General features: G+C 37.2%; 1 long non-coding RNA gene across 1 annotated transcript in view; it reads left to right on the forward strand.

Annotated features, from left to right (window-relative positions):
• Positions 1-21,449, forward strand: part of LOC104671801 — a 61,543-nt gene extending 40,094 nt beyond the window's left edge. The window contains exon 3 of the long non-coding RNA XR_749324.2: positions 20,226-21,449. This is a non-coding gene — a long non-coding RNA (uncharacterized LOC104671801). The remainder of the gene's footprint in view (positions 1-20,225) is intronic.
• Positions 21,450-23,386: the final 1,937 nt, after the last annotated feature.

Below are 23,386 nucleotides of genomic sequence, written 5' to 3' on the forward strand. Positions count from 1 at the left end.
CAGTTTTATGGCAATTATAGATTTATATGACTCTGTATCCCATTTGATTGTGACTTTCATCAATACAGGAACTAGATTTTATTCTTCTATACAATAGCCCCTGTGGCTAGAATAATGTCTGAAACTGAAGTTTCTATTAAATCTGAATAAATAATAAAACCAACAATGAGAGATGCTCTGAATGCTCTTGAAACACACATTTTTAACCATTGCTGTATTCTTGTGAAGGAGATCATTGGGCGGAAATCATTTGGTGCATTGTTTTTCTAATTAACCCTATTACAGCAGAGGCTGTACATACTCAATTATCTTGTTCAAAATCAATTTCCTTACTTCTTTCAGGAAATATAGCCACGCTTAAATTAAAACAATGTGTCTTCACCATCTAGTTTCCTGGGGGTGGATCTGTTTTAGAGGGCTCATTACAAATCTCTACATGCCATGGGAATTGCAAATAGATCATGATGTCATCATGACAACTTTATATTGTTTGATCAGATTGGTCAAATACTCTATGCCAACCTTTGGCCTGAAGTCACTGTTGTTTCATTTTTGGTTGTTTTCAGTTTTCTGGAATACCAACAGATTGCAATTCCTATATAAGAGTCTTTTTTATTGTGTTAATTAGATGATGTCTCATTGTTCAGTAATTTTACCTTAAATTTACAAGAGAGGACATTATTCTTTGTTGTATTCCTATGATTTTGTGTAAGATGTGATAGAATTACTAAATGGGGCCTAAGACTTGTGGGTTTCTCTTAGAAAATATATTAGGGCATCTCTAAATGACAAAGATTTTTTAAAGTAAAGAAGATTAATAGGACAGTAGGAGGGTCTTTCTGGCCCTCTATCTAAGAGACAAAAGGTTTTTTGTTTTTGTTTTTTTTTTTTTTAATGGGGGATTCCACCATGTTCACTTGCGTGGTTGGTGAATGTTTCCTTGTGCCTGTCCAGTGAGCATTCTGCCAGACCCTAGATATGAGTTAGAAGAGCGCACTGGCCCACCTGTAGGTAATCCCCTCCTTAGTATGGATTCACTTTGTTTTAAACTGTCTTTTAATCAGCTCTGTTTAGCACAGATGACAGGAGAACACATTACAGAATTTTAAGTCAAGCTCTAGGTCTGTTTTGATTTGCAGAGTATTTGGTTTTGAGAAGAGTATTTTCCAGGATGTCTGGGGAGAAAATGCTTTTCTGCTGAGCAGCGAATCACAGGCCATTAAGAGGGCACCTAAGGCCCCAGGCAGAGGTTGAACAATCAACATGCGCTTGTGATAGAATGACTTTTTCCATCAGATTTCTGATTGCCAGGAGCCAGTTGGGATGAATGTTTTTTTAAAAATTAATTTTGTAACCACAAGACAGGATTGAGTTTTGACTTTTCCACTTCTTGGTTATTTATTCAATACACGGTTAAGAGTGACTAACACTTCAGTTTAAAAGTTAAAATCCTATTAACATATAAGTTAACTTTATAACTGTATTTTTTGAGTCACTTTTAGTATATTTTAGACTTTAATTTATTTATATAAATTATAAAGTATCACTACATATATAAATTAGCAATTTATATGAATACATAATAAGAGTAGCAATGTAAACAAATTTTACATAAGATCAGGCACATTCAGGGTGGTATGGCTATAGAGGAAACAACTTTTAAAATCATTTAAAACTGTTGCTTTTCTGGCAAAAGTGAAACAATCAAAAAATAATTTTCCGGAATTATTTTTGGTGAACATAACTTTTAATTTTGCTTGATAAGAGAAAATAACTTTTAACTACTTGCTATATATTCTTTCATATATTGTCAACATTTTTATTTTCAGGACTAGGTAGAATAATGTTGGATTGAATAACTTTTATAAAATTTAGTAATATATGCTGTTATTAACTTTTTTGAATTTCAATTAACACACTAAAGTACTGAAGATCAACTAATTTCTACAAGGCGGCCAATAGCATCCGGTAGACATACAGAGACCCCATGATATGACTTTGACATTGTGGAAACTCAAAGTAGAGAAAATCTTCTAACCACAGCCATCTACTCACTGTAGTTTTATAGCACTGATTTTATATATATTTTGTATATGTTTCATGAATTCAATGCTATTGGTGCTCATGTAATACCTAAGGCAATCAATGACAGATTAAGATTTTGTCAGATAGGGAAACCATTATAATCTCTAAGATATTTTCCTTTTTCCAAGAATAAATTTTCATCCCCTGGAGGCGATATCATTCCCATTGAAATGCATGGTTTATGGTAGATTCATTGATGTTGACAGCCTTGAATTCTCAATTAGAAAAATAGGAATTATACAATCAAACTTACATTTAAATGTATCCCAATACAATGCGTGGTTGTGTAGTTTATTATTAGTTCAAGCAGTATTTTTGACTATCAGCCATATATCACACATGATGGTAGGTGCTAGTGATACATAATTGAATAGCATATTAAGATTTGGTTTTTACACTAAAAAAACTTGCGGTATAAACAGGTAGGCAAACATATAGACAGATAATTTTAATACAAATGGCAAGTATAGTTATCGTAGTGAGCAAAGAAGGATCCTAGCTTACTTTTCCCATAGGTTAAGGAAAAGTGGAATGACAGCAAATTTATTATAAAGAACGAATGGGCTATGCATCTGGAAGAAGACTCATGATATATGAGGGCAGAAGGAGAACAATCTAGTTGAGAAAAACAGCATTTGGAATGGCAACATGAAACTATATAACTAATGTACTCTTTGCACAAGCAAAATCAACTTAAAAATTTTTTTTTGAGTCAGTCTCACTCTGTTGCCCAGGCTGGCTTGCAATGGCATGACCATGCTTCATGGTTCACTGTAACTTTGAACTCCTGGTCTCAAACGATCCATCCCCTGACCATTACCTCAACCTCCCAAGTAGCCAGGGCTATGGGTATGCACCACCACACTTGGCTGACTTTAAAAAAAAAAAATCTTTTGTAGAGACAAGGTATTACTTTTTTGCTTAGGCTGGTCTTGAACTCCTGGCCTCACGTAACCTCCTGCCTGGGTCTCCCAAAGCAGTGGGATTACAGTGCTTCTTAATCTTTTTCACCAATGTACCCCTAACAACAGAGGTGGCTGTTAATACTGCATTGTTATTTTAAAGCTTAAAAGCTGCTATTTTAAACTTAAAATTTCATGTGAATTTTGGATTCTACTCTATTTTATATCTGCTTACTAATAATTTTAAATTACTTGTTAATTCAATTGCTCCAAAAAACATTTGAGTAATGCCGATAGTCTTAAAAGATGTGCCATGTTCATGCTTTGAGCATCCTATGGTACATCTTCATATCTGTGGTAATAGGTATATCTGGGTTTGAGAATTAAGTGTGGCCTTAGGTTATTAAGGAAATTTAAAAATAGTAGAAAAGTAATAGCATGTATTTCTCCTTTAAATACAATATTCAGGTGGCAAGGAAGAGGATGAATTTGAAGGATTTAAGAGTGGAAATAATCTAGAAGCTACGGCAGTAGTTTGAGTAAAAAGGAACTTAGGTTTATATCCTCCCATGGACACTGGGAGTTAGAGACTTTATTTTTACTACATTTCAAAGGAACAGCACCCAGGTCCTTGAGAAATACATTCCTGGGTTGTAAAACTGGCAAGAAGCATTTAAAAAGATTTACGTGTTAAAGGAGAAAAGAAAGGACTTACAATTCCAAGTTTTCTAAAGTCAATGTTCTAAGAAAAAGGAGGTGGGTGCTTAGAAATGGGAACAAGTCTGTTCAAAATTCAGTCAAGGCAGCCGGGAGCTGTGGCTCACGCCTGTAATCCCAGCACTTTGGGAGGCCAAGGCGGGCCGACCATGAGGTCAGGAGATCTAGACCATCCTGGCTAACACGGTGAAACACCGTCTCTACTAAAAATACAAAAATTAGCCAGGCGGGCACTTGTAGTCCCAGCTACTTGGGAGGCTGAGGCAGAATGGCGTGAATCCGGGAGGCGGAGCTTGCAGTGAGCAAGCGCCACTGCACTCCAACCTGGGCAAAAGAGCAAGACTCAGTCTCACAAAAAAAAAAAAAAAAATCAGTCAATTGAAGGGGAATATCAAGGACATGTTAGTCAGTGTTAAAGATTAAATTTTAAAACTGACCTGAAGGATGAACATGGTGGCTCACACCTATAATCCCAACACTTTGGGAAGAAGAGATGAGAGGCTCACTTGAATCCAGGAGTTTGAGACCAGCCTGAGCAACATAGCAAGACCCTGTTTCTACAAATAAATAAATAAATAAATAATAGCTGGGCATGGTGGCATGCAGATGTAGTCCCAGTTACTCAGGAGGCTGAGGAGGGAGGATTTCTTGAGCCCAGGCAAGAACCTGTGTCTAAATAAACAAATGAAAAATAAAACTAACCAGCTGACTTCTAACAACAGTGTATGAAATAACAAGGGAAAGAGGGAGAGACAAGAAGAAAATAGCCAACATATGAACGTGTGTGTGTGTGTATACATATACAAAACAAGTAAAGAGAAAAGACATTCCATGGGCATAAACCCATTTATGTACTTTTGCTTTGAAAAGATTACTTGATCATAAGCAATGCTGTTTGGAATACTGTCACAGTGTATAATTGTGATTGACTTTCTGCAAAATAGCACAGTCTACAGGGTTGTGAACGGTGATACAGGCAACAGCATTGTGTGAGGAAAGACTGATGCATATTCAGAATATATGTATATATTTTAGGGAAGATGAATGTCTGATCCCTCACAATGGAAAAGGTCCAACATAAGCAACCTACTACCGATTGACTGGCTGATTCTACACTAGCAGGGGTTCAGGATTGGTCTCTTCTGTTGGTGTATTAGACACTCAGCAATAGCAGTAACTAGGTCAGATTTGGTAAGAGAAAGTCCAAGGTTTGAACCATGGGACAGTCTTTATCCCTGCCACCAGGGACCCTTTTACATGGGTCCATTGTTCTTGTAATGAATTGGTTGGGGGAAAAGAAGTAACTGGCATATGTGTAATTTTGTCCACTGGAATATTGACAATGTATTGAATTGAACATGCTGAAATGTTCACTTTGGTGAACATACAATGTATTAAAGTGAACATAGTAAAATGTTCACTTTGGTGAACATTCACATGGAACAGAGATATCTTCATAGCTATGTGCCCATTGTGAGAGGCCCATCCACGTGTCTGTCCCAGACACTCATGTTACCAATGGCCCAACCATATTCATTCTGTCTGTGACCCTCCAGCAAAACCATCAGTAATTGTCCATGATCCAGCCTTCTCTCAGTCCAGGAAATGTAGACAACCAAATATACCGTTCGAACTTAGGCCCATATGGAATACTTTACTGCTGTCATTCACAGTCACATTTGAGTGGGTCTCTATTGCTGCATCCACCCACTTGGATTTCTTCCTATATTTTCTGTCTGGGGAACTCCTCATTCTCTGGCTTGCATATTTTACTAAGGCATCTGAAGTACTTGCTATTTTCTGTTTATCAGATTCAATCATCAATATAGTGGACCACAGTGACATTTTTCAGAATGTTGAGATGGTCAGCATCTCTATGAACTGTACTAGGCAGAAGGTGAGAATTGTCCTAGTTGTGAGATTAGACTATGAAGGTATATTACTGGCCCTTCCAGGTAAAATAGCACTGTCTTTGGTGGTTCTTCCACATTGATAGGGAGAAAAAGCATTAGCTAGGTCAACAGCTGCATACCAAGTGCCAGGGGCCATGTTGATTTGCTCAAGTAAAGATGTTACATCTAGAACAAGAGCTGCAATTAGATTTGCTATCTAATTAAGTTTGTGATAATCCAGTCACTTCCCATATCTATCTAACTTTTTCACAGGCCAATCATGTGATTAAGTGAGATTATGATAGGTATCAACACCCTTGCATTTTGCAAATATATGAAGTTGGCAGAAATCTCTGAAATTCCCCCCAAAATGTAATACCGCTTTTGACATATTATTTCAGTTGTTATGCAAGTTCCAGGATCCTCCATTTGGTTCTTCTTACTATGGACATTACCATTTGGGTTAAAAAGCCAATTCATATATTCTACCAGTTTCCAAATACGCCTTTTTAACTATGCCATCAGGCCCTGTTGAGAAACACAGGGTGGATCTATGTACGTACTGGATCCACTGTCATTCACATTTGGGCAGACTCCACCGGTCACCTGACTACCATAAACCCCTACCCCTACTTTAACTGGTAAGTCACAGTGGCATTTTGGGACCCTAAGAATTACTGATACTTTGTCAATGTCTAGTAATGCCCAGAAAGTATTTACTTTTTCCTTGTATACTCTTATTCTAGTAACTGGCTGCAGTACCTTTTGGAAAAAGGTTGGAGAAATAATTGTTAGATATACTAGTGGCATTACCACAGGGCTCTTCCACAAGGAGACCCAGACTGCTCTTTAAGAGATTCTGTATCTTAAACTGCCTTAGATATGGAAAGTGACTTAGAAGTCATGACCAAGTATTATGGTGACTCAAGTCAGGATTTGGCCATCAGACTTCAATTTTTCTTTTCTGGTACATTTAAATAATGTCCTTGCAGTTTTCCCATCTGTTTCATTCTTAGGGACATTGTAATCAATTAGTCACTCTCAGAGATCCCTGAAGGTCAGAACTCTGCTGCCCTGTGTGACAAATGTGTTTATTTTGTCTTTGGCAATTAAGTGATGTCACTTTGTCTCTGCTTCTCTAGGAATCCCATTATTCTCTTTGAAATCAGGAGCCTATCTCAATTACTATATTTCCCATTGTTATATGTGGCTGACTAAGATGCAGAACCATGGAGATTTTCAAGGATGAAAGTGCTGGCCTTAGAAATGTATTTGGCAATGAATAGTGGAGAAATTATCTCCTGGGTCTTCTTGGTGGATGGCTAGGTATATCATAGGTTAATCCACACCAACATTCCCATCTTCATAAACTTTGAATTCATTCCTGCTCATCATTGCAGGGAAGCACTAACAGCTCCTCCTTATTAAGCATATCTCACCATTAAGTCCTAATTTCAGTCCACCAACCAAGTAGGACATCAGAACCACTTCTAGGTGCATAAGCCAATTCATTAAATTCAGATTACTGAGTAACTGTACTCATATAAATGCATTTTGCTTTATCTGGTGTTATATTCCACCTTCCTTGGTTTAGTAGCTATAGAATTAGCTACAAAACACTTATCCCAGGATTTTGCTGACAGATACAATACAGTGCTGCAATTCTTTGGAGTATAATCTCTTTCCTCTTGGGCCAAGCTGTGTAACTGACACCTGGAGAATATCCTTACAAGGAATCGGCCCCAGGTGAGGTTATCACAGAGTTTTCAAGCAAAGGAAGACTGGCCTTTTCAGACACAGGAGTGAAAGCTACTTCTGTTGGTCAGGGAGATTCAACATGCCTCAGGGATTTGAGATGCTCTGTTTTATTTGAGTCCAACAAGATGTCCTCATTCAGAATTGTAGTGGCATGTTGTTTTTAAAATCAACGTCCTAATGCTCACATGTGAAACTTGAGGAAGATGTAAATTTAACTGATATTTGATTCTGTAACGTGCATAACTAAATTTAGTATTTGATTTTGTGGCAATATAATCAATAAAATATCTCTATTATTTTTGTTTTATTTATTTGGGGGTTTTTGTTTTTCCTATTAGCACTCAAATATATTCAGGATATTCTGTTCCAAAACATGGTCCTTGTAGTCATTTTCACTGCAGATAACTGCAGCAGTCACATGGACATCCAAGGCACTTATTTCACTCGGAACATCATCACAGTTAAGTATGTAATAACATGACTAATTGTGATGCCACTGCTTGGCATGAATTATCAGCATACCCTTTTGCATTGGCAAGTAGTAACTCAGGGCTGTATTGAATTTCAAGGGAAGGACCAATCCCATCCCCCAGTCCCACCTTTGAGTGTCTGCCTCTTGGGACTACCTTTGCTACCAATTTTGTATCTTTCAGGGTCCAGTCATAGAAAATCACACCAATAGTTTGGAGACAGAAAATTCAGTATAAGAAAAATTAATTGGCAAAATTAGTTAAAAGTGTAATGGAGTACTTTAAGTGGTATAGAAGTAGCAAGTTCAGAAAGCAGCTGCTTCCTCTAGGATTGTAGGATGGTGAGTAAAGAGACTAATAACTTAGCAAATCTCTCTTACCCCAAGAATGTGATTCAAACCTTTTTGGAGAAGATGGCTGAAACGGGAAAACATAGCCTGATGTTGCCAAAGAAATTTGCCATAGACTACAGGCCAGAGTTAGTTCATAAGTGTGGTTCTCCATGTGGCTGGAGACAGTTTCCAGAGATTGCTGGCTGGATCTGGTATACAGAATCAGCCAGATGGGTGGTTGGAGAGGCTTGCTGGAGAGTAGAGGCCATAGTTCTGTGAGGGTCATTAAGGACAATACTACTGGGCCACTCACATATAATCTGCGGGAAACAAAACAGCACTCTGGGGTCTGGAAAAGAAGTTTTCCCTATCATGGCTTTACAGTGTCCCTCCATTACCCTCTGTTGTCAAAGCCTAACAGCAAACTGTCTGGCAAAGGAAAAATATTTATTGGACACACTCCAGTATCACAAAGCAAGGAAAAGAAGAGTAGATTTGGAGCTGAGATAAATTGGTAAGATAACCAGTATAGTTTTGGACTTTGGGATTGAGGTGCTTGTAAGACATCAACATAGATAATTAGCAAACCATCAACATAGATAATTAGCAAACCTTTAGATATGGTGTTTTGAAAAATCTCAGGGCTTTTAATGTAGGTGGTGTTGTTATCCACATAAGAGTGTTGGAGATCTCCAAGGAGAGCATACAGAGGAGAGGCTGCTGGGCTAAAACAAGAGCCAAAAGAAGGGCCATTCCTTAAGGATTGGTCAGAAATGATGTGAAGCCCCAAGAGGAGGGCTAGAAGAAGTGACAGTAGGACAGGTAAGGGTGATAGGTTTCATGGAAGCTCAAAGAGGAGAGGTGCAAAGAAGTGAGAGTGATCACTAGGGTCAAATTTAGCAGAAGGAAATAGTAAGAAAGGACATGAATAAAGGCAATACTCCTGATTAAAAAGAAATCTGGAATAAGATGAATCTAAGTTTTATTTAGAGAGATATATGATAATTTCAAGAAGTTTAGCTGAAAACAATAGACAGGCTGCAGCAATCTGGGGGCATGGTGCAAGTGGCAGCTGAATGGTCAAATGAAATAGATTAGTTTTTCATAGGAAAAACATGAACATGTTTTAGCCTGCAGATGTCTTTTGTTTGGATCACATTATGTTCCTTTGAAAAAAATGTAGCCTTCAGTGTCTGAAGGCGGAGACCATGAATTCCCTATTATATTTTATCCATCTTGAAACATTCATTTATGTTACCTGCTTTGCCCTGCACATTTTAGAATACTGACATTTGGGCTGCATATTTCTTTTATTAATGGAAAAAAGGAGATTGTTAGTCATTTTTCCAGAAAGGCAATTTATAATATAATTGATAAAATGAATCTTAGAACTAAAAAATAATTTGAAATAATTGGCCTCCCTTTAATGTTTGTGTCCTCAGACCAGTGCTGTCCTAAGATGAGAAAGGGTAGATGACTTTCTCAAGATCACACAGTCAGTAAGTGGCAGATCTGTGGTTAAAACTGAAGCTTTTCTTCCTTGTACTTTTAAGAATATTAGTCTTCATTCCCATCCTGACACTCTCTTAAGTATCTAGTTTCAAAAGAAAATGTGGACAAAAGAGAAACCCTATGAAAAAATAAAATTATGTCTTTTAGGAATTGAGCAGAACATTATTTCACTGTTCTTCTTTTTCAACCCAGTGATTTTTTTCCTATGTGTTATCAAATAAGTCAAAGCTCTGACTAGCAATATGCTATCCCTGGGGCTTAAACTCAATAATATATCTGATTTTAACCATACCTTAAAGCATCTCTTGGTCTATGTCTTCTTTCAGCCACCAAAATAATGTGGTTAATAAGAAAATTGTTCTTTTTTTAAAAAAAAATTATATTGTGTATATTTGAGGTTTACAACATGATGTCATTAAGTACATATAAATACAGAGATACATATAAACACATAGTACAATGGTTACTATAGTGAAGCAGATTAACATATCTATCACATAGTTAATGTTTGTATGACAAGAGTAGTTAAAATTACTAATTTTAAAAATACAGATTTTAAAATTCCCGATACAATATAGTTTTATTAACTTTAGTCCCAATGTTGTACATTAGACCTCTAGATGTGTGCATCCTATTTATTTGTTTTCTTTGACCTACAGCTCCCTATTTTCTCTCCTCTACCCTACCTGTGATAATCACTGTTTTTCTCTATTTCTGTATATTTCAGTGGTTTAAAATACACATACAAGCGAGAATATGCAATATTTTGGGGGGGGGGGTCTGCCTTATTTCACATAGCGTAATATCCTCCAGCTCCATCCATGTAGCAAATGACAGTATCTTCTTTTTTAAGGCTGAATAATATTCATGTGTGTGTGTGTGTGTGTGTGTGTGTGTGTGTGTGTGTGTGTGTGTGTATCACATTTTCTTTATCCATTCATCTGTCGATGGGCATTTAATTTGTTTGCAAATGTTGGTTGTCATAAATGATGCTGCAATACACATAGGAATACAGATATCCTTATGAAGCAGTGATTTCCTTTTTGGGGCGAATATATACCCAGAAAAGGGATTGTTGGGTTATATAGTAGTTATATTTTAATTTGCTTAAAAACCTCCTTTACTATGAACATTGTTCTTTAATCAGCAACATTGCTCCTTATCTGTCACTAACAAAAGTAGGAATAAAGGAGGCACTGTTGTTGGTAAATTGCTTTGAGATCCTTAGATGCTAGTGGAAAGCAAAATATCAGAAATCTCTCTCTTTTTTTTTTTTTTACCTCCCTTCTCTCAGGAATGTATATTTCTCAGTGTGGCAATATATAGAAAACCAAGGAAATGAATATCAACCTACAGAAAGGAGAGGCAAAGGCTTAAATTGCTTTTGCAATAATCTTTGTGAAGAAAGGAAGGAAATGAAAATGCCTGTTACCAATTGGTGAATAACTGGACTCACTGACAAGTCTCACTAAGATCCAGCTTGCCCACTTTATGCACCTCATTTTTCATATGAAATGCAGAGACTGTAGAGTGTAGTAGTTAAGAAAATATTTCTAGGGAGAGCCAGGTGTAGGTTTGATACCAGGAGCAGCCCATCGCTGTCAGTAGAAACTTAAGAAAATGATAATTTCTCTGAGGCTTGATTTCTACCATTATCAAATGGTAATAAAATCATTTCTAGTTTTTAAGATCAGACTAAGAAATCAATGAAAAATGAATATTAAGTGCCTGGGAAAGTACCTAGAGTTTCATAAGCATTTAACATATGTTGTTATTATCTATTAATATTATTGCTATAGGTAATAACAATACTAGTAATGATAATAATGATATAGTACTTATTGTATCTCTCTCCTGTATAAAACTTTTCAGTGACTGCACTCATGAAAGAAGATTAAAGCTCAAATAGTATGGATTCAGGGTCCCGAAATTAGTCATTTTCAGATTATGTCACATACACACACATACACAAACACATTTTATAGGTACAGTCTTCATAGAAATCTAGGTTGGATTTTCTCATCATTCCCAAATATGTCACATCTTTTTGTGCTTCTGTGGTAGTTGTTTCTAGTGTTTACTTTACCTATTAAGAAAGGCCTTAACTCTATTGATATTTGAATAAAATCTTACTTTTCCATCAAGACATCTCTTACAAAAACATTTCTACTCTCCAAAACAGTAATTTCCATAGTCATTCTTGCCTGGGTTCACTGTATAAACAATTTCTCTTAGCTATTAAATTGTAAGTCTCTAGGATCATGGACTATGTCATCTTGCTGTGTGCATCACCTAAGCTTTGGGACGGCACTTAGCAAATAGTAACAATGCTATGCAGTCTGAAAAGAGCAAGTTCTATTTCTCTTTAGCAGAAGAGGGCGGGCTATCTCTGCTTCACTGGCCTTTTGCTGCCCCTTTTTATCAAGTTCTCTTAGTTGACTGTTTGGCTGGTTGTCTCCGCTGGTTGTACTTGGGTAGAGGACATGGTGTTGTATGACTGACTATATAATCATGATCTGAGGATTAGGAATGTTGGACCGTGTGAAAAGACCAAGAAAGACAGTGATATGAAGGCACCCAAGGCTTACAAAGCAGATATCATGTTTTAACTCTGACATTTACGTTCCCCAGACTTCCTGAGCCTCTGTTTCCTTACCTGAGAAAAAGAATAGTTATTTTTATGTTCTAGAATTCAATAAAGGATTAAATGAGATAAAATGTGAAGCACCTTGTGCAGATCTTGGCACTCAATATATTGTAGTTAATGCAAGTTACTTTTCCTCTCTTACTCCTGAGAGGTATCTAGACATAACTTGTCACCAGAAGATCAGATTCTTATCCATCCTATAGATAAGATATCCAAAGCATAGATTATTTTTATGAATATAGGTCACTTGATGATTGAAAATGATCAAATGTATAGATGATCAACTAGAATTGATAGAGAACACAGTGTTCATAAGGCATAAATATATCATTGAACAAGTACTCATTAATCTCTTAATAATGTCAGTCACAAAACCAGAGGTGAGTAAGATTAAGGTGTCAACCTTGTGATATGGTTCTTTTAACTTCTAAGTTCTTGTTTTCGAGTGACACAAAATCAATTGAAGCCTGCCAGCTGTTTGGTAAGCTATGTAAAATGAATTTGGTGAGTCAGCTGAAATCCTAATGGTAATGTCTTCAAAGTAGCAGATATATCTGATAGGTCTGATTTGTTATCAGTTATTGTGGGCTAGTCTAGCACTTTGGGTAAGAAAAGAATTGGGAGTGGACAGTTAGGGAGAGGCATTCCTGTTATCATCTAATGCTGGTCTGATGAAATTTTTCTTCTCTTAAAATATCACAACATTATTTATAAAATGTATTAAATATTAATAATATATGTATTTACATTACAAACAAGCATAACAATACACTCTGATCCTTTTTGTTGGGTTATATTCTTCCTGTTGTATGCATTTAGAATCTGTAATACAATTCTGTTAATTCCCCTCCAACCCCATCTCGTCCTAGGTATATACCTTCTCAGTTTTCATAGTCTTCTTGTTGTGCCCTGCTGCTGATCAAATCATAGTGGACAATTTCTCTTCCTTTCTAATCCATTCTAATTAAAGCAACAATTATTGTTTCCCTAAATTATTTTAATCAGATTGCTCCCTACACAGGAAACCACTGTAGCTCCTAATTAGCTCTTGAATCAAACTCTTCAGCACCTGCCCCCAAGGCCTTCAACTCCTATTGCTCATTTATGCTGGTTTTATTCCATGATACACATTCAGATAGAATAAACCTTCTTTTTCTTCAAGCACACTTAGTTCACTTCTGAGGTTTAAGGCTTCTCTTTTCTCCTTTAAAATATGTGCTCTTTTTCCATTATACGAAGTTGTAACCCTGTTGTGCTGAACCCCTGTTAACCTCAATAAGGAAAGAACCAGATTCAAGAGGCAGAAGAGACCCAGAGCCAGTACACAAGACATGGGGTTGTATGTATTAGGTGTTTACATACAGGAGACAGAGGCCAGTGGCAGCAGGCTGAACAGGAGAATTACCTTATGTATAGAAGTTGTCCAGGAGTGGCCAGCATAACCACATGGCCCAGGAGTGGTGGGCTGGGCAGGAAAACTGCAACCATCTGCAAATATCATGCAGTTTATACAACATTTTCACTTAACACCCTTCCCCTAACAGCCTCCACTTGGCAACCTTCATTTAACCTGCAACTCAGGGCTTCAATCCCTTGCATGGCCCATGTTCCATGGGATGGTCCAGTGACTCAGATGTTCCTCATAGACAAAGAATGACTCTCCAGCTTGGCTGCACCTGGATTCCCTAGCTCCATAAACACATTCAGGCTGGGCGCGGTGGCTCAAGCCTGTAATCCCAGCACTTTGGGAGGCCGAGACGGGCGGATTACAAGGTCAGGAGATCAAGACCGTCCTGGCTAACACAGTGAAACCCCGTCTCTACTAAAAAAATACAAAAAATTAGCCGGGCGAGATGGCGGGCGCCTGTAGTCCCAGCTACTCGGGAGGCTGAGGCGAGAGAATGGCGTAAAACCGGGAGGCGGAGCTTGCAGTGAGCTGAGATCCGGCCACTGCGCTCCAGCCTGGGCGACAGAGCGAGACTCCGTCTCAAAAAAAAAAAAAAAAAAAAAAAAACACAAAAAACATTCAGATGTATTTGCTATAGAGGGTTGTTCTAAGGGTATGCTTAAGTTATTGCTGTCAGGTGCTTTTACCCTACAGTCTCCATCCACCTTCAGATTTTCTTCCTCAAAATTCCCTGTCTTATTATATTCTCTGATGAACTCTCCTAAATTGTGGTTAATTCCGTAACTGTAGCATTTTCTTATTTATTTTTAAATACAGAGTTCTACAAGGTTAAACCCCCCACCCCACCACACACATACACAGAGTTCTTAGCTTACTTCATTCTAGGCTCTCTTCAAGCACTTTCGATGTGTGCTAAAAAAAATTGATACAACTCTGTATAGGATATGCTTTCCTTAAGTCATTTTACTGATAGTAAAAATGAGACAGAGTTAACAGGCTCAAAGTAATTGGCTAGAACGTTTTGAAGGTAGATTCTGAAGGAGGCCCTCTGGCTTTAGTTTGTGCTTTATTTATTTATTTATTTATTTATTTATTTATTCATTCATTCATTCATTCATTCATGTGTTTGAGATGGAGTCTCCCTCTGTCACCGAGGCTGGAGTACAGTGGCACAATCTCAGCTCACTGCAAGCTCCATCTCCCAGGTTCACGCCATTCTCCTGCCTTAGCCTCCCAAAGTACTGGGATTACAGGCGTGAGCCACCACGCCCAGCCAGAGTTTGTGCTTTTTGTCACCAAACTGTACAATAGTCAAATGAGCTTACATTCATGTGTGCATTTTCTCTGTTGGAGGCTTTGTGTGTTAGTTATATTTGCTCATTAACCTCCCAAAATTGATTGGCCGAGTCCAGAAGTCAGAAACTATACAGATCAATTCCATATCTAGAAGTATTCTGTCCACAGAGTAGAATCTCAAAACACATTGCTGCCAAGTCCACTAGCTAATATGTCAGCAGAGATTTTTTTCTCTGATCAACTTTTAGACTAGAGCTTTAATTTTTAATGTTGTTTTCCTTCAAATTTCAGGAGGTTAAGAAGTCAGCCCTCTATAAAAGTCTGAAGTTGTTTCATCCTCTGACTATACTCCATATATGCAACATTGAACCAATCACTGGGATTAAACTTTTTAAAAAATCCTTATTTGATGGAAATAGCTACCTTATTGGAGGACGATTATTATACCCAAAAAGGGCAAACGTTTCTTTTATTATAATTGCTATAGAAATATACTTAATTATAATTTTAATTGCAATTGAATTATAGTTTTTATAAATGGTCTGAGGAGACACACAGGGAATTATGGGATTACATCATAAAGAGACTTAGTTTGGGGATATTAAAAAATTGTTCATGGAGAAGGCAACATGTAAGGCTAGAGGTTAATGGAAGTTGGCTAGGTCAAAGAGATGAGTACCTGGAGTAGCGTTTTACATCAAAGAACAGCACATGGGCCAGTCCTAAAATAATTGGGAATTAGAATCTTTGAGGAGCTAAAACAAAAAACAAACAAACAAAAAAAGAGGTCAGATGGTTGGATCACTGTGAATGAGTAGGAACATGGTGTGGGGTGAGACTGGGGAGGTAGGAAGAAAGTAGAAAATATAGGGCTTTGTGGAACATAGTAATAACATTTGTGTTTAATCATAAGAAAAGCATTCTCTCTCTCAAATTCTTGTCCTTTAGATATTTCATTCAAAAGTTTCTCATCATTGTCATTGTGAGGGTGATGGGAGGGCAGGCAAGGAGGAGTATGCAAGTGGTGGTATATAAAGGAGACAGTGAAAGAATTATTAATGGTGTATGTGTGTTAATGGGAAAGGCAATTCCAGTCCTATAAATTTGTTACATAATTCTTTAATCAAGTGGCCAGCCATTTTATCCTATAAATCAATTGAAAACTTAAAGAATCCTAAATTCTTTCACTGATTTTTCACTTTAAGGAAAAAACACATTATCTAGATTTTTCTTTACATATCATGAATCATGTGGTGCTTGAACCTGCCACTTCAAGCCATGATTTATCATATGCCTAATTGCTTTCCTTTCCCTCCTCACAGCTGGCAGATGGAATACTGTATCTGTGACCGACCCACATTGGTATTTATGCTGCAAGCAAATGGTGTTACAGTCTGTGGATTTCTCCTTCTTGATCTAAATATCCTCAAGACAATGCACAATTCTTAAAAATTTATCTCTGTTTCCTCTTTTGTCTCTGCTGCCCTCTTAATTTTTATACCAGCACACATGGGATTTGAGCCCCAGTCTAAAGGTGAACTTGAGGATTGTGGCTTGTTTCTGTACAGCTCACAAGTTAAGTCACAGAAAATAGAAACTTTGGGAGTGATAATGAGTATATGTACTGCTTGCTTTGAGAAGAGCATTCATTGGAATTGCTGTGTTTCATAGTCTTGGCTCTTCTGTGGAATGTGTAGCTATATAATCAGAGTAGATTATTTGTCATTCATTCACCAGATTTTAAAATATCTATTTGCAATTTTTGCAGCTCCCAAACAATTTTATTTTTCACTTTTGCTAGTATTTGTCTTCAGCTTGGATAGAGTTGCTGTGTCTTCCTTAGTTAATGCCCGTTTGTTCTTCAGTTTAGTGGCCTCTGAGATTGAAACATTTGGGAGAAGGAATCTCTGCCACAAGGTATTGATATTAGAGGCGAAATCATGCTCTTCATAGGTAACACCTGCTGGTGGAATTTCTGATGGAGATTTTAGTTGCACAAGTCCTATTAACCTGAATTGACATGCACCAGATGGGTAGAGAAGCAACAAGCAATGAGAGTTCACTTTCAGGGATGGTGTTTGCTGAGTAAATATTTTTATTTTGGGGATAAGTAATTCTTAATAGCATCAGGAAAACAAAAAAATTAAACCTGCGGATTTTGGGTTTTGATGGTAACTCAGAGTATTTTATCATTTTAAAATTTAGATCATTTTTTAATGAGCTACAAAGAAGCAGCACAAATAGCTAGATTCTTGAACTTCCTTTCCTTCCTCCCTACTTCCCTTATTTCCTACCTTTTTCTCCCTTCCTTCTTCCCCTCTATGATTTTTGTTGTTACCAAAGTTATACACACATACTCTATAAGGTGTCAACCAATTTTTCAAACTTATTATAAACATCTTCAGTCTCTTAGCTCTCACCACTGACTACCAATCAGCTTCCCCCATCACCCTGTGCTACCACAACTTGTGGCTCTTCCTCTTCCCAGGCTAGAACTCTCACTTCATTTGGCTAATGTTTTGGCTTTTATTTTTAAATTTCTAAATAACATGCTTATATTGACATCTTGATTTTTTCAATTAGATTATTTTTGATTTTCCACTATAAAATATGATACAGTCTTTTTCCTTTTTCACACTTTATTCATCAGCTCCTGCTACAATAAGAGGAATTTTTCCATTCCCATTCCCTCAGTGCAGTTATGTTGTAATTTTTGTCACATCGATTCAGTGTTTATAGTATTTTGACTCTGTAAGCTGAGTTACAGCTGAGCCATGATATTTTCTAGGATATATTTACCGACCTGCCCATCTTTTTTATTTGAAAAAGTAAAAATGTATTTTATAATTAATGGGCACAATTGTAATTTGGCACTAAAGCTTTTAGAATGGTAGATGCACACTTGCTGGGTTTTTCTTACATGGAGCACCTTTACAGCAGCTGTCCTAACCCCAGGGATCTTTCCCTGATGTTTCTGGCACAGGTGGTGCTGCCTCTTTCTGACTGTCATGGCTTCTGCCTTAGATTCTGGCTCTTCAGATTCACCTCCTGTCTCCTCTGCTGAGCTCACTTCACCCTAGGCAGGCAGCTGTATTGGATAGGTGCAATGTATAGAATAGATCACTGCCGTCCCTACTCTGGGGTTCACATTTGGCACCTTAGCTCTGCCATCAATTAATGGACACTTTGCTCTTCTATGCCAACTTCATCCAAGCTCTTACCTTTTAGGTGCCTTCAGTCATAAGTCAGGTACAACCTGTATACAACCAGATGTCTCCAAACCCCAGGAACATGTGTCAAACTCTCTGAATGTTTATCTGCAGGTCTCCTCATAAGTCTTAGTGTAGGCAAGCATCCCTCTCCCAGCCACAGCCCTGTGTGTATTCTCTCTGAACAAATTTTTGCTACAGTTCACTTTAACTTCCTGAAAATTTCTTTACTTTCCCTTATATATCCCAGGTACTGTCAGAATCACTTCCATCATTATTTAGTCTGTGAAGGTCTAGTACCATATTTTAGGGTATGGTATATTGAGCATCCATGATAATATTCTCAACCTTTTAAACTCAGTTCAAACTCCAAGACAATAGAAGTCATATGTAACCTCTAGTTAAACTAATTTTTATCAAAGATTCTTTAGTGTCAGGATTAGCATTGGGCATTTTGCATGTCATTCGTCAATAATCTAATTAAAGTAGACACTATTATCACCTCCATTTTACAGATGAGGAAATTCAGGCCAAGAACTGGTAAATAATGAGAAAGAAACAAAGAACATTGATTTGGTTTGACTCTGTGTCCTCACTCAAATCTCATCTTGAGTGGTAATCCTCATGTGTTGAGGGAGGTACCTGGTGGGAGGTGATTGGATCCTGGGGGACAGTTTCCCTCTTGCTGGTTCTTGTGATAGTGAGGGAGTTCTTACGAGATCTGATGGTTTTAAAAGTGGCAGTTTCCCCCGTGCACTCTCTTTCTTTCTTGCCACCATGTAAGATATGCCTTGCTTCCCCTTTCGCCTTCCGCCACAATTGTAAGTTTCCTGAGGCCTCCCCAGCCATGCCATACTGTGAGTCAATTAAACCTCTTCTCTTTATGAATTACCCAGTCTCAGGAAGTATCTTTATATCAGTGAGAAAATGGACTAATGCAGATACTCACACAAATAATGAAAAGTTGAGCACTGATCAAAACTCAGGAAGGCTGCTTTTGGAGTTCATAGTCTTAATCATGACACTATCTTGCCAAGTGAGGGGTAGATAAATATGAAGTTATCTGCCTATTTCCCTCATCTGTCTATTCAAATCCTACTCTAAGAACTTTAAGACACAATGAGATATCAAAGGAATTTTAGGCAAGCTCCTTAATAATAGCAAGAGAAAAGCCTATTTGTCCTGTAGGTAATCCACTTTAAGGAACGTGAATATCCAGGCTGGAATGGGGTGTGCCAGTTGAAGTATATGGGACAATGGCGAGATGAAGCTGGTACCCTGCAGGAGGGAGTGGTAGAAAAGAAAGGCGACATGAGAAGAATAATGAAGTGTTTTTATCTTTTTCTCGACTTCAAATTTTTCTGATTAGCTCCAAGGAAGGTGGGATTCTTTCTGAAGGTGAATTGATGCTTTCCAATGACTCATGGGCAGAAAGGCAACATACACATACTATGAAGGAGGGAGAGCCAGTGTACTTATTGATTTGAATCTAAATGAAACAGAGGTGAAGAGAAATAGTACTCATTGATTTTGGCTGCCTTTCTAATAGTGATTATGATTATCTTGTAAATGAAAGTATTTTGTTCTTGGGTTTCCAGTGACTTTACATATTTTCAATTTCATTATTTTAAGATCCCATTAACACTTTGCTAGATCACTGTATTTGTAATTTTCTCCATCTTAGAGTCCTCCAGTTCAAACTAGTTTAGCCCTAATAGAGTGGAGACCTAGACTTGGTATTTTACTAAAGAAGGCGACTGAGTGTAAGGCACACATTTTTCAGCATGAAAAACATTCTCAATGATTTTCTAATAATGAATAATTTTAAAAATATTGATATGATCTATACAATTATCAGAACAATTATGATATTAAATTTATTTGATGATATCCCTTCTTGCTTAATGTTAACCTTCTTGCTCCCACCGTTCTTGATTATATAGACTACAAAAATTACAGATGGGCATTTTTTTTTTATTTTTTATTTATTTTTTAAGGTGGAGTCTCTCTCTGTCTCCAGGCTGGAGTGCAGTGGCGCAATCTCAGTTCACTGCAACCTCCGCCTCCCAGGTTCAAGTGATTCTCCTGCTTTAAATTCCCGAGTAGCAGGGACTACAGGTGTGCACCACCATGCACATGGGCAATTTTTTATAGCGGGGAGTGGAATGTAACATTTGTACTTACTACATCAGATTCAAGTATAAGTAGTCTCCTATTATCAAACGCATTCAGACTCATAAATCAAATGCCTATAATTATTGCCTCCAGTATGTCAACTGCTAAAAACTACCTTTTTTTCCCTAAAAATGATTTTGTTACTGCTTCATAAATTAGCTCCCACAAAACTGCCAAGTCAAAATGTAGACCTTATTTTTGCTCTCTAGAAATGAACTTCTATTAAGAATACTGTGATATTTAATTCCCAGCAAAATGCATCCAACCAAAATAAAGTAATATATTCAGTTTCTGATTTAAAAAGGATTCACAATGTGTTAGGTGATGGTGTTCTCTGGGTTGCTCCTTCACAGAGCTAGAGCAGGCCCTTGCTCTTCCTTGATGGCTAGGCATCTGCCATGACTTCTGTCACTGCTTGCTAGATGATACTTTTTCTACTCCGCTTGATGAAACCAATTATTTTCTTTTCCTGAGAGTGTGTCAATTATGCCATTGTCATCGTGGCAGCCAAAGGCCTATCAGTGCTGTTTTTTGTTAAATTCAGTTTGAAATCTCAGCATTTCGTTCCAAGACCTATCTGTTCTCTCCTCTCCTTTTTATTTTTATTTTTTCCTGTACTGTAATTGTATTTTGTTGTCTCTTTTGATATGAAAGTATCTGCACTCGGCATACTGTCAGAGTATTTTTCTTTATTTCTAATACTTTATTGTGTATGTCACTGTGATTGTACGATTGTGTCAAAATATTTGTCACATTCTCACTTTTGATGTTCAGTATTTGTCCTATTACTGCCACAGATGCAAGATAACCTTTTATCAAATACTTTTGTAGACTTCAGAAAATCTCAAAGAGTGGTAAAAGAGAAGTTATTCCTGTTATTTCTGAAGCATTCTGCATATACTTTAAAAAACAAAGCAGAGAAAAGAAGTTTCTCAAACACACAGATTTCCCAGGTTGTTTATTAAAGTTGTCAATTTCACTGAACTCTTTTCATGAATTGTTTTCCTGTCATGTTAAATAAATAGTTAAAGAATTTTTCCATATTATTGTTTGAATATAATAGCTCTCCTGAACTGGAAACCTGACCTTTATACTTTGAATACTCACTGCAGCAGAATTCTTTTCTTATCCTCAGTCTCTTGTGTGGGAAAATAAATTAAGTCTCTGAGCCAATGTGATTGTAAAGGTATGAGTAGGTATAAAGACCCTATAAACATTAATGGTATTTGGAAGAAAAGGAGAATTAAAGATTTTCTTCTTGTTCTACAGGGTTATCTAAGTAAAGTATTGAGGAATACATGGATAATCCACTTCTAAGAACTAGAGGCTGATTCTGATAATACAGGGATGAGTTACATTGCTGTTTGTTCAGAATATAAAATTAACAATGGCCCAGTGTTAATGACTTTTCCTTTTCCCAAATGGACTCGGCATCTTCTGGTTTTGAAGGTGATGCTTGTTCTTGAATTCTCTAAGATCTCTTTCATCCCTTAGCTCTTCTGAAAATGTTACAATCTCAGGTTGGGACTAAGCCCCAGCTCCCTGTTGTGGTCAGTACTTATTATCCAGGTTTATGCTCCAATGCTGTCTCCCTCTTGAATGTCTTTTTATTTTAACCATGTATTCCTTCAGAAGTTAGACTAGAATTGTAGACCTGTTTTTAATTATTAAAAGAAGCTGGACAATTCTCATTTCTAATCACTTGGTGTATTAGTCCATTCTCATGTATGTATGTATGTATGTATGATAAAGACATACCAGAGACTGGGCAATTTACAAAAGAAGGGGGTTTAATTGGACTTCCATGTGACTGGGGAAGCCTCACAATCATGGTGCAAGACAAGGAGGAGCAAGTCACGTCTTACTTGGATGGTGGCAGGCAAAAAGAGAGCTTGTGCAGGGCAACTCCCATTTTTAAAAACCATCAGATATCATGAGCCCCATTCAATATCACGAGAACAGCACGGGAAAGACCCACGCCCATAATTCAGTCAACTCCCACTGGGTCCCTCCCACAACACAGGGGAGTTATGGGAGCTACAAGATGAGATTTGGGTGGGGACACAGAGCCAAACCAAAGTCAGTAAAATCTAAATTGGATTAGGGACATGGTTAGGGTAAGTGTCAGAGATTATATTAATAAAATCCCAACTATTGCAAATTCCATTTCAATGAATGGAATCTTTCTCCCAGATATAGAGACTTTTCATCAAGTTACTTAGGAATGAAGAGTACTAGCAGAAGCAAAATATATTCACTGGGAGTTTCTTCACAGTGAGGAAAAACTCAGTGGTGTGGATCGTCAATTCTAGTGGTAAGGTTCAGTTTCATCAGACAATTATGCCTATCTGTACTCATGTCACTGCAGGCATGTTTCTCTCCTGCCTTTAGGAAGAAACAAAGGGACAGACTGGCTTCCCTTGTTATTTCAGTGTGTTAAAGCAATCATTTACTGTTTATTATACTAATTAATTATCTCCCTATTTATTTTGTGCAATTATTGCTTTTACTTAGTGGGTAGATAATTAATTCCTGTTAGCAGAAGTATAAAAGCAGAAATTTAAAAAGATCTAAAACCCTGACTCAGAATTTGGCACTTAAGTGGGAAAATTCAAATATATTCTTAGGATACCATGTACTGGCATGAACTTGGATTGCTTTTCATCACTTTTTGAGCATCGGTTCTGCTTGCTGAATTCCTGAATTATGGTTGCTCATCACTTGAACTTGAAATGAACTGCCTGCTCTAATACGCTTTGTCTTCATTATAAGTTGATATAACAAATAAGTTTAAATATGTAATTAGATGCCAGGGCTCTTGAAGAGTGATTTATTAGGAGAAGATAAATTTTTAGAAAACAAATATGAGGTTATTAAGATGTTGACAGAAGATGAGGACAGTTGCTATTAGAATTTTATAAACAAGTGTTAAAGAGTCTCTTTTTAATGAAACAGTATATTTAAGCAACTCATTGGCTGCATT

Source organism: Rhinopithecus roxellana, chromosome 15 (genome assembly GCF_007565055.1).
Source record: "Rhinopithecus roxellana isolate Shanxi Qingling chromosome 15, ASM756505v1, whole genome shotgun sequence".
NCBI classification, from domain to species: Eukaryota; Metazoa; Chordata; class Mammalia; order Primates; family Cercopithecidae; genus Rhinopithecus; species Rhinopithecus roxellana.